At 36.4% G+C, this 10,703-nt stretch overlaps 1 protein-coding gene across 6 annotated transcripts in view; it reads left to right on the plus strand.

The window, feature by feature from the left end:
• Positions 1-10,703, plus strand: part of EPS15L1 (epidermal growth factor receptor pathway substrate 15 like 1) — a 77,684-nt gene that overhangs the window by 57,979 nt on the left and 9,002 nt on the right. The window lies entirely within an intron of this gene.

Raw genomic sequence — 10,703 nt, forward strand, 5'->3', positions numbered from 1 at the left:
AATGTCACCACTGCCTTCCCCACTGGTTTCTGCCTAAGGAGTATTGGAGCCCATCTTGTGGAGGCTGCCCTAGAAAGGCAGTGAGTCAGCACATTCATTATCTAGCCTGGTCTGATATTCACTTTTGGATCTGTGTTGACTGGCTCAGAATCACCTGACGGAGCAGAGAAACGTGCCCCCTCAGACTGTATCTTGTTCTTGGTGAACTTTCTGCCATAACGAGTCCATAGCCTGTGTTCAACTAGTTGTATGTAATCATCCCCCTTGTATTAATTTCCCATTATATCTCATCAAACATAAATTACTTTGAAACTGGAATTCTCCCTGTCACTGTGATATGAGAGTACTGTCACTAGGCTCTTCTTGATCTTCTTTGTCTTTCGTAAGAGATTTAAAAGGGGTCTCCAGAAATGCACCTGTAAAAAGGCATATTTATACATGTAAATGGATAATTAGATTCCAAGACCAGAAGGGACGATTGTGATCATCTAGTATGGAATCCTGTATAACACAGGCCATATTTATAGTTACACAATAAAAATATATGCCTGAATTTGTCTAGCTTCAACTTCCAGCCATTGGATCATGTTATACCATTCTCTACTAGATTGAAGAGCCCATTATTAAATATTTGTTCCCCATGTAGATACTTAGACTGTAATCAAGTCACCATTTAACCTTCTCTTTATTAAACTAAATAGATTGACCTCTTTGAGTCTGTTGCTATAAGGCATGTTTTCTACGCCTTTAATCATTCTCAAGGTTCTTTTCTGAACCCTCTCGAATTTATTAACATCCTTCTTGAATACTGTGTCCAGTTCTTATGTCCATACTTCAGCAGCAGTGGCACCAGTGTCAAATATCCTCTCCTCCTTCTTGAAATTACAGTTTATGCATCCCAGGATCATATTAGCTTTTTTGGTCACAGCGTCACACTAGGAGCTCATGTTCAGCTGATTAGCCACCATGACCCCCAAATCTTTTTAAAATTCACTGCTTCCCACTGTACTGTACTGGTAGGTATTTCTGTTCATACATAGCCCATTTTGTTTGGGGTCACTGCTCTTGCATCTGAAAAGGGCAGGCAAACACAGCATACTGTGGTGGACCCTATAGTGCAGGTCATGTACCTCACCGAAATCCATATAATTTCATCTTTCCCCATTTTTTAAAAGAACCTCTTGAAATTGTTTCCCCAAAGTTGTTTCTTACTGTCCTTTATTAGCCTTATTTTTTTATCCTACAAACATGAAAGGAGGACCTGTCCCTGAGCCTAGTTTAAGGGGCTATCAGAGTTAGTTTTTTGCCTGTTCAATGCAAATCAGGGTTGTATTCATTGCTGACTAATAGACAGTAAATTACATTGATATTTTGGATGAAAGATGCCATATGTGAGCAATTTGAATTGTATTGTAAATGCTCTTAGGATATCTTTCTACTATGTTGATATCATGTGTAGATTTACAAATACACTTAATTTTACCTTTTATTCTCCTGTTGTAAGTAGCTCTTTGATTAGTAACGCTGAATGCTCCAAACTTTAAGGCATTGTGTATTTCTTATGCTAGTACTGGATCCTGTAGAACTTACCTGTAATTAAAAAAGGAGGAAATTGAAAGCTGATCCACTGAAACCTGTCAGTTAAAATGTGCTGTCTGCAGGTTCTCACAGATTAACAATTACATGTTTTCTGCAATGAACTGCAGATTGAAATCAGTCAGAGTTCACCGCTAACTAGTTTCTAGGTAAAAGTTGTTGATTGCAAAAAAGAGAGAAACAGATTTTTTTTAAAGTACAGGAAGTTCCTGTGTGGGTGTCAGTGATTGGGTTATAAGTAAAATTCAATACTCTAGTGCTTTGATCGTGGGACCTGCTGCATTTACCCCACCCTTACCCACTTCCTTTAAATGCAGCACCATGCATTCCACATTGTGGTTTTAACAGTACTGCTAACCAGTGATATTAGTGGAAGAACCTTTACCACTAACCAGTGTGTAACCTTCAACCTCTTCTACATTTTTATTGCTTGCTTATAGTCATTGTGCCTTTTTAACCTTGAAAGAATATAAAAATCATAACATTTTGAAATAAAAATGTAATCTATTTATAAATGTACCTTCTACTTACAAATGGCTATTGATATAGCATGCAGTATAAATTAATGCCTGTGATGATAATTTTTAAAAATTTCTGATCTCTCTAGTTTTCTCTCCTTTGTAAATTTGGAATTTGAATTAAATGTCTGGTGTCTCAATAACTAATCCATTTTTTATATGTACTAACTGTTGACATCTGCAGAGATAATATATTTGACATTAGTATGCCGTACTTCCATGTTTTATTGGAACACTAACAAAGTAACAAATAGCTGGAAAATGATCACATAATAATATTTTAGAATTCAAGGGAGTAAGTGTTAAACTCAGTGTTAAATAGAAGTTGCTTGGCTATTATTTGTTTAAAAATCTAGCTATTTAAATAAATATTAAATAGGACTTCCCATTCTCCTGGACTAGTTGATGCCATATATTTCATTTACTTTTATATATGCTTGGTAAAAATTTTAAACTATAGACTTGCACTGTAGCCAGAGAAATTAGCCAAGATTTTAGATTTTTTTTCATTCTGTATCTGTGAGTCGTGTCTACTATGGAAACTGAATTTATAAACTGGTATCTCAAAGGTTAGTGGTTAGCACCTCTGCCTTTGAGTGAAGGACTTTAATTCCGTTCCCACGTTGTTCTTATATCACAAGAAATCCTGAGAAGACGAGAACTGTGAACCTCCTACTGAGCTGGCTTCGTCTAAGTATGACCCTGATCCTTCAAAGGGATCAACTTGTTGCAGCTCTGTTGGCTTCAACAGGATTCACTGTCAGCATTAAGGTCTGCATAAGCACATCTCTTTTCAGGACCAAAGCTTACATGAACAATAAAATAAATAATTGACCTTTCCAAAGCAGATTTATTAAACATATTTGATTCTGAGATTCTTTTACATTTCTTTAAATTTCAAAGCATTAAGACCCTATCCTACTACTAATAAAGGCAGTAAAGTCTCCCATTGATTTCAGTAGCAGCTGGATCAGGTCCTATGTGACCTTTTCCTCACCTCATGAGCTGGCAGATGAATGCAGATGTTATCTGAACCTTGCAACATGTAAAAAATGTGTCAAGAATCTTTTAAATACAATTTAAACAATATTTTTATCAGACTATTCTGCAAACTCCAAGTTCAGTTGTGTACATTATTCCATCATCTGCAGGAAAGATTCTTCCCTAACACTGAAGACAGGGGCTTTGCCATAGCTTCAACACATGTAAGTTAGTTGGAGCGGGTTATGTCAACTACAGTAAAGCACTCCCAAGAGCTGGAGGTGTGGGAAAGTTGTCGGTCCCTAGGATCAGCTGTTTCCCTTATTGTTCAGTTCATATGCTATATGGCTCTCATGGGCTGTTTAGGGAGCAGATGTCCCAGTTTTAACATCAGAAGTGTGAATTTCTATTGAGAGAAAACGTGAACACAGGTTGACTCTGGAGCTACAGTGGATGAATGAATAGAGATGTATTGGTATGTATATATGGGGGGTGTGTGTGTGTGTGTATATATATATATATATATATATATATATAATTATATTTTAAAAAATCAGGTTTATCTGGACCATTCTGACATTGATTGCTCTCTTCTATATTTGCAGCTTCCTCCTCCTTTATGTTAATGATAAATTTAGCTATTTTTCAAATGTCACTTCTCTAAATCTAAGGTATTTTATGGTTTGACTATTTAATATCTTCTGAAACTTTTAGATCTGTAAAAATAGTTCAGGATTTAGTACTCTCAGTGTACAAAGGATGTAAGGACCTTAGGTCAGCACTGCCTTTTGCATTGCACAAGAACACTTTTGTAGTGTTTTTTTCCTCTCCTATCACTCTCAATTGGATGGAAATTAGGACAAAATTTTGTTCAATTTCTTGGTAAAATATTGAAAACCAAGGTTGAATGCTATATGTCCTGTGAATACATTAGCCTAATTTACTTAAAAATTAGTCATATTTTTAATAAAAATCTTAATTCCCTGAACACTTATTACAAAAGGCTTACCTGAGCTCTTATCAGGTTTTTGTTATTTAGGCTAAATTCTTTGCTGACTTGCATCCAGTGCAATATCACTCGGCACAGGATTTGGCCTATATATTTCTTCAGATTACTTTTAAGAAGACAATACTTGTTTTCGATGTGAAACAATTATTAATTATGTAGTATAGTTGAAATAAAGAATTTACACTGAACAAATTGATTAACAAGACAAAAGCAAATACTAAACTTCCCTGGCAGTTTTAAAATTGTATGTTCCTCTTTACTTGGGGCAGTACTTTATGTGCTTGTGTTTATTCAAACCACCTGGATGGATGGCTTCCTTTGGGAGGCAGGAAGAATATAAAATGGCTTTATTTAATTAGGTCCTCAACCAAAAAATGTATTGACCTTATTCCCACTCATAGCTAAGTACCTCTGGTTTTGCAGAGCTTTGGAACCTTCTGGATGCATGTTTGGAATAGCGTGGATACCTGCTCATGGATCTGTAAGTTGGTGCCTATGATTATAAAAAGATGGTGCAGTCCCCAGTCATCTTAATTCCTCCTCCTTTGTGGCCGTGAGCAGGAACCTCAGCTTTAGAGTTGGTGACTGACAGGAAGGCATATTTTTTTCATGACTTCCAGAAGACCTGACAGTTAGGTTACAATACAGGCATCCCTTGTTGTGTAGGATAAATGACTCATGGGTGGAGCAGCTGGCCCAGCCACAAACTAGAAATTCCATTCACGTTTTGATTCTGTTGTTTCTGATGATCTCTTACACTGAAGATGATAGTTCAGTACTAACTGATGAAGCAAGTTGTTCAGAAGATAATTTACCTGTTCATTTTCCCCCATAATAACAAAATGATACAGCAGTACCAACTTACAGTCAAGGTTGCATAATGATTTCTATTCTAACCTCCTCTTTTCAAAGGTTCATAACTTTTGGAAATTTTCACTTTTCCAGTTAAATTTTTTCCAGTCTGATGTCTTTCAAAGGGGTACCTGTTTGGTTTTGTTAAGTTTAAATAAAAGTGGTTACAAAAATTTTGAGTACAAGGAGAGGAAGGGAAATGGTGTATATATACTTTTTTTCATTTTATGAACAGCCCTACAGCCAAAATAGTTGAGAGTCTGAAATATGTCAAGGAAATAGCCCTACCTGAGGAGAAATGTCTGAGTGTTCTGAAAAAAAATAGTTTGGTTTTACTGAGTTATGATCACATACTGAAAATGTGTAATACATTTGTACTCCTTTTTTTATAAGCTTGTAAAGTGGCCAGCTAAGGAAAGGTACATTCCACGTCTGTGGACTGGGTGGATAATTTAGCTGCTTAGAAACAGGTTAGGACAGACTACTGAACAGTTGGTAAAGTGCTAAGGAGGAGCCATGCTGTGATGCACTTTACAAACTCTTCAGTCCCCAAGGCTTGCATGAATGGGGCTTCGTCTTGCGTGTCTGAGTTGCATGGGACAGGAATCCAGGCACTGTTGCAAGTAGTGTCTAAATTATGGATTTTGCATTCATTACTGCCAATTTTCTACAAACTAGCAGAAATCTGAAATCCTGGATAGTGAACCTTCTACTCTTTATTATTTTTTCCACCCTAGAAAGTTCCACTCAAAAAGCTACTTTGGGAACATTTAAAGTTGCATATATACGCACTTAAATCAGGCTGTGCTAAATTTAATGTGATATGTGTAACCTTAATTCTCTACCCCTGTGTGCGTGTGTATATGTATTGTTATAATTATTTGGTCAGTAAAATATCTTTTTTTATTGTTTTTGTATTTCTGAGATAAATGTTAGGCTCAGACCCTAAATGGACAATTAACAAAATCTAACAGAAAAGATCAAGGTCTTCACTTCTGCATAAATGTGTTGCTACTCCATCCCACTGCTTCATTGATAAGCCAAATTCTATAATAGCACACTACACAAGTGCTGCCTCAGTAAGGTACTGAGAATAAATATTCACCCTGAATTTCAGTGCTGCCTCTAAACAACCATCCATGTCACTTGCCTTAAAGCTGGTCTTGGGGTAAGAAGTTAAGATAAGCGCTTAATATGGGTGGAGTTCATTATTAAGTTAACAGTATTTACTGTGGTAAACCATTTTGTTCATCATCTTTTTGCTGAAGTGAGTCCTCTGTGTGGTTTAGGTGCACCACTTGGGTAACTGCTGAAACTGCTGTGGTTTCAGAATAGGACCTGTTTTGCTTTTTGTAAAGCTTTTTTCCCTGAAACTGTTAGCTAAAATACTAACATAATAAGAAAGAACTGCAAATGTTTATTTGCATTTTCCTGCTTCCAGACCTGAAAAGGCATTTTACAATATGAATTTCATTGTAAAACTGTACATTTATTTAATCTCCAAGGAATCAAAGTTGAAACTGTCGTCTTTACTCAGTCATCTTTAACAACATATGTTTACCAATATTTCTGTTAACATTGTTTGGTTTGTCCTGTTAATTTTATTGGGAATTTGGGGGCAGGGAGGGGTTGTCTGTTTGTATTAGTATATAAAAACTTGCACCATGCTTCTCATACCAGCCTGAGTTCTTGTAATTGCACACATGTAGGGCTAAAGACATGCTGTGCACCCTGTGTATTCATTTACTTAAGTACCTACTGCAACTATCTATAAATCAATACAGAATTTAGCACATGCTGCATTACAAAGGGAAGCATTTGAGGCCCAATGATAAGATTGTAAATAAGATTATGAATTGGAGGGCAGTGGTAAGAAGGAAACGAGTACATTGGAAGACCTAATGCAATAAAGCAAACATTTACCAGCTTTCAGAATCGGAGCATATTTGCCAGGTGGAGGGTCTTCACAAGAAGAGCCTCCTCTGGAGAGCATCCATCACCTGTAAGTGGTAACTGGGATTGATTTATCCAAGGTGACCACTGCCTATAAAGGGTGTTGCAGGATAGAAGCAGGCCTCTTCCATCTTTCCCATGTGTTGCTTCAAAATAAATTACCAAATTAAAACTGTCTTGAGATCAGTTTGTTTAATACAAAAACTTTATAAAACAGCATACATAAAGTGAAATTGAAGACTTCTAAGTTAACAGTAACTCCATAGTATTCATAGTGACACTTCCTTTTGCAGCAGATTCATTCTTTTGTGATCTGAGCTAAATATGAAGCACAAGAAACCCCAATGCTCTTCACGTGTGCTCTGAAACCACCATGGAGCTTCATGCAAAACATTAAAGCAGACAGTTTAGAAACAACAGTTTTAGTGAGCAAATAAGTTGCAAGACCTGGGACCACAATTCCAGTTATTGATTCCAAACAGTGATTTCTGCAACAGCAAATCTAACAGCTAAGAAAAGACCACTTAAAATGGAGCAAGCTCTCTCTTTTCAAATCTGCCCAGTGAGGTTTGGTATTAGAAGCTGTCGGGCCAAATTCTCCTCTCATGTGTATCCTTGCAGCCCTCTGACTTAAATGGAAATGCACAAGTGCAACTGAGGAGAATTTGGCTGATGGTATCCAGTATTTGGGGTTAGAGAGCAAATTAAAAACAACACTTTTAAGGGGACTTGGTCAAGGACAGCCTGAATCTCAAAAACCTAAATATTCCAATTTCGTTTGTAGCAAAATTAATTATTTTAAAAAATAAAATTGTGTTTGCTTGTAAGATTGTCTTGTCTGTAGAGCCTGGACTGTTGAAGAACTCAACAAATGATGATTTTTAATCTATAACAGTAGTACTCCAAATGCAGAGTTCTGTATTTTTTTAATGAATAGACTTACATGAGTGTATGTGAGAGAGAGATCTCCCATCAGATGTGGCCAAGAGTGGGATGTGTTATGAATATAATGAGGTGGGGACTAGGGGAGTGCAAAGACAATCTGAAACTGGCAAAGGTCATGAAAGAAGGTCCATATTAGAAGTAAGAAAAGTAAATACTGCTGCTAATTCTTGCATGTTTTGTGTAATTTACTTACCTTGAGGACAGTCTGCTGATTCGATCAGCCTTGTTTTTAAAAATATATTGGTTGACCAGTATATCCAGCATGAGGCTGAAACCTGAAGTTGACATTTATAAACAGTATCCAGTATTTGTTGTATTAACTAGAAGTGCAACATGGGAAATATAAAGAACTTGCTATGACCACGCTTCCTCAAGTGCAGCATGAGGTCCAACTGGCTGAGCAGAATCAGAGGAGAAACCTAACAAAACAAATCCATTTTTTTTCTTCCATACCTTGGCACTGATAAAGAATTGAAGAGCAGGAGGTCCATGGTCTTTTTCAGCCTCAGTCTAGACTCCCTGAACAGTGATTGTACTCAGGTTTTTTAAGTGCAGATGATGAGCTTCTTTGACCGCCACGAAGTATTAGATATCACTTGTCATTACAGGGATTTTGATTGTCTGTCTCAGAATGCCTAAAACAGCGATATATTTCTATACTTTTGTAAACAACTTCAGAATATTTAGGTAATTTTTCCACCCTATTTACTAGGAAATACAGATGGAAAATATTAATAAAATTTCAATGGGCAATGAATTATTGGAACTAGTTTCTGATGCTATAACTTTCTGAAATTCAAATGGCATAACCAAAAGGGTTCTCTTTATGTAGAATCATTGTAAAATGGTCCTGTTGCTGTAGCAGCTCTGTAGTTAAGGGTATAAAACCTATTACATCCTAACCTGTGTCTTTTAGCATCTTATAAATTCCCTTTTGGATCAGATTTCTCATACTTATATTATTTCCTTGAAACTTTCCAAACAAATTAGTATTAGAACATGTCTAGCAGGTGGGGGTGGGGGTTGTTTTTTGCAACCTCTGCTGTTGCATGGAGGTTGCATTAAATGTTGTAATCATCTTTTTTTGTTGCCTTCACATAACTAAAAAAACGTCACTTTTTAAAAGTTTGAACTTACTATACAGCTAATAAGGGCAAGTGACTGTGACATGTTAAAATATTTGATTTTGATATAAGTAAACATTGCAATGTGTTAATTTTAAAGCTTTGACAATATATTTTTACATTTTTTACATAGTCAACGGTAAAAAGAAAATAAGATTAATCTGAACCATACAATACAGTACTATATTGTTGTGGAATTAATTTTTTTAGCTGAGACAGCCCCTGTTGTTATAATCTGCATTAATTTTCTCCTAATGTTGTGTGCACTGAATAATAGTCATCAGCACCTCCTACTGATTCATTGTGCATTCTGAGAGGGCGTAAGACTGTCTCTTGGACTCACCTAAGTATCATAAAGCATGTTTTTATATCCTCTAAAATACGTGGAGCTTGAACTCAATTCTTATTTTTATATAAGGGGATCCTGGAGTGAATGTATTACAGAACTCATTAAGTTACAATTCAAAGGACTGGATGATTCCAAACAAATGATTTTAATAGTCAAAATAGACCTTATCTTGCGGGCCTGGTTATGACTTTGAATGGGCAAACCATCTGAGAATACCAGGTATTCTAGTCTACTTTATCTTTCTTAGCAGTAGCTGATAGTAAATATCTTTTTTCCCATTGGATTTCATAAACTAAGGAAAATTTGATCTGTGTGGTACTTGGATAAAAGAGCTTTAAGAAAATAAGGAAGGTCTGGAATTCATAGTTTTATATGCACCAAGGGCATTAAAAAAGGGCTATACAAACACTTGGGGCTTGTCTACACTGCCTAAAGTGCTACGCCGTGTGGATGCTGTGGATGTGAATTAAAAGGTTCCTAGTTCATATTAATATGGTCCTCTAATGTAAACTCTGCATTAAACCCCTATGTGGACGCTCTCATTCATGTTAAATTCACACCTTTCGTTCATTCAGATTAACTTCAGAGTATAGGCGAGCCCTACGTATCTATGTGGACCCTCCTACCATGCACTAAAAGTTCCATCCTGGACTACTTGGAGAATTAATGCATGCTTTTTTTTCTTGTGTAGACAAGAACATAGCCTACTCCTGTTTCAAAGCAAGGTAGATCAGAGCAAGTTACTGAACTTTTAGTGCACAGCAGCAGATTCCACATGAATACAATGCACAGCAGGCTAGTGCTGGGTAGATTTACACCCCAGCTTGTTGTGAACTAAGTTTTGTATTGATGAGCCCTAATTTGTACTGTTTTTTATCATTTGGAATCGCTTCCTGGCATTCTCTTTACATTTCTCCATGCACTTCGTAATTGATTTGACTTTTATACCAAGGAGGTCAAGTCAGATATTTGTTTCTAGGGGAGCTGAGTTAAGGTTTATTTGTACATCTGTGAGGAGTGCTAGCTCAGGAGACTATTCTTACCTGATTTATTATTTAGCTCAGGAAATTGCCCTTGCAAAAATGTTAATGCATATTTAATATCAAGATTAGAATATGGAACCTTTGTCTAGGCTTGTCAGTACTTACACAAGTAATTCCATTGACTTCATTAAAGTCAGTGACAATGCTTGTAAGAATAAGTACTTAACAAGGGTGAGGGTTACACAGTCAAACACAATTAAACCATTCTTTGTTTCCTCACTAACTTATTTTCCTGATTGTGCATATACTGTACACTGCAAATGTGGATGGATGAACCAGTTCTGGAAAAGAAAAACACACACACACACACACACACACACACACACACACACA

This window comes from Chelonoidis abingdonii, chromosome 11 (genome assembly GCF_003597395.2).
Source record: "Chelonoidis abingdonii isolate Lonesome George chromosome 11, CheloAbing_2.0, whole genome shotgun sequence".
Classification (NCBI taxonomy): Eukaryota; Metazoa; Chordata; order Testudines; family Testudinidae; genus Chelonoidis; species Chelonoidis abingdonii.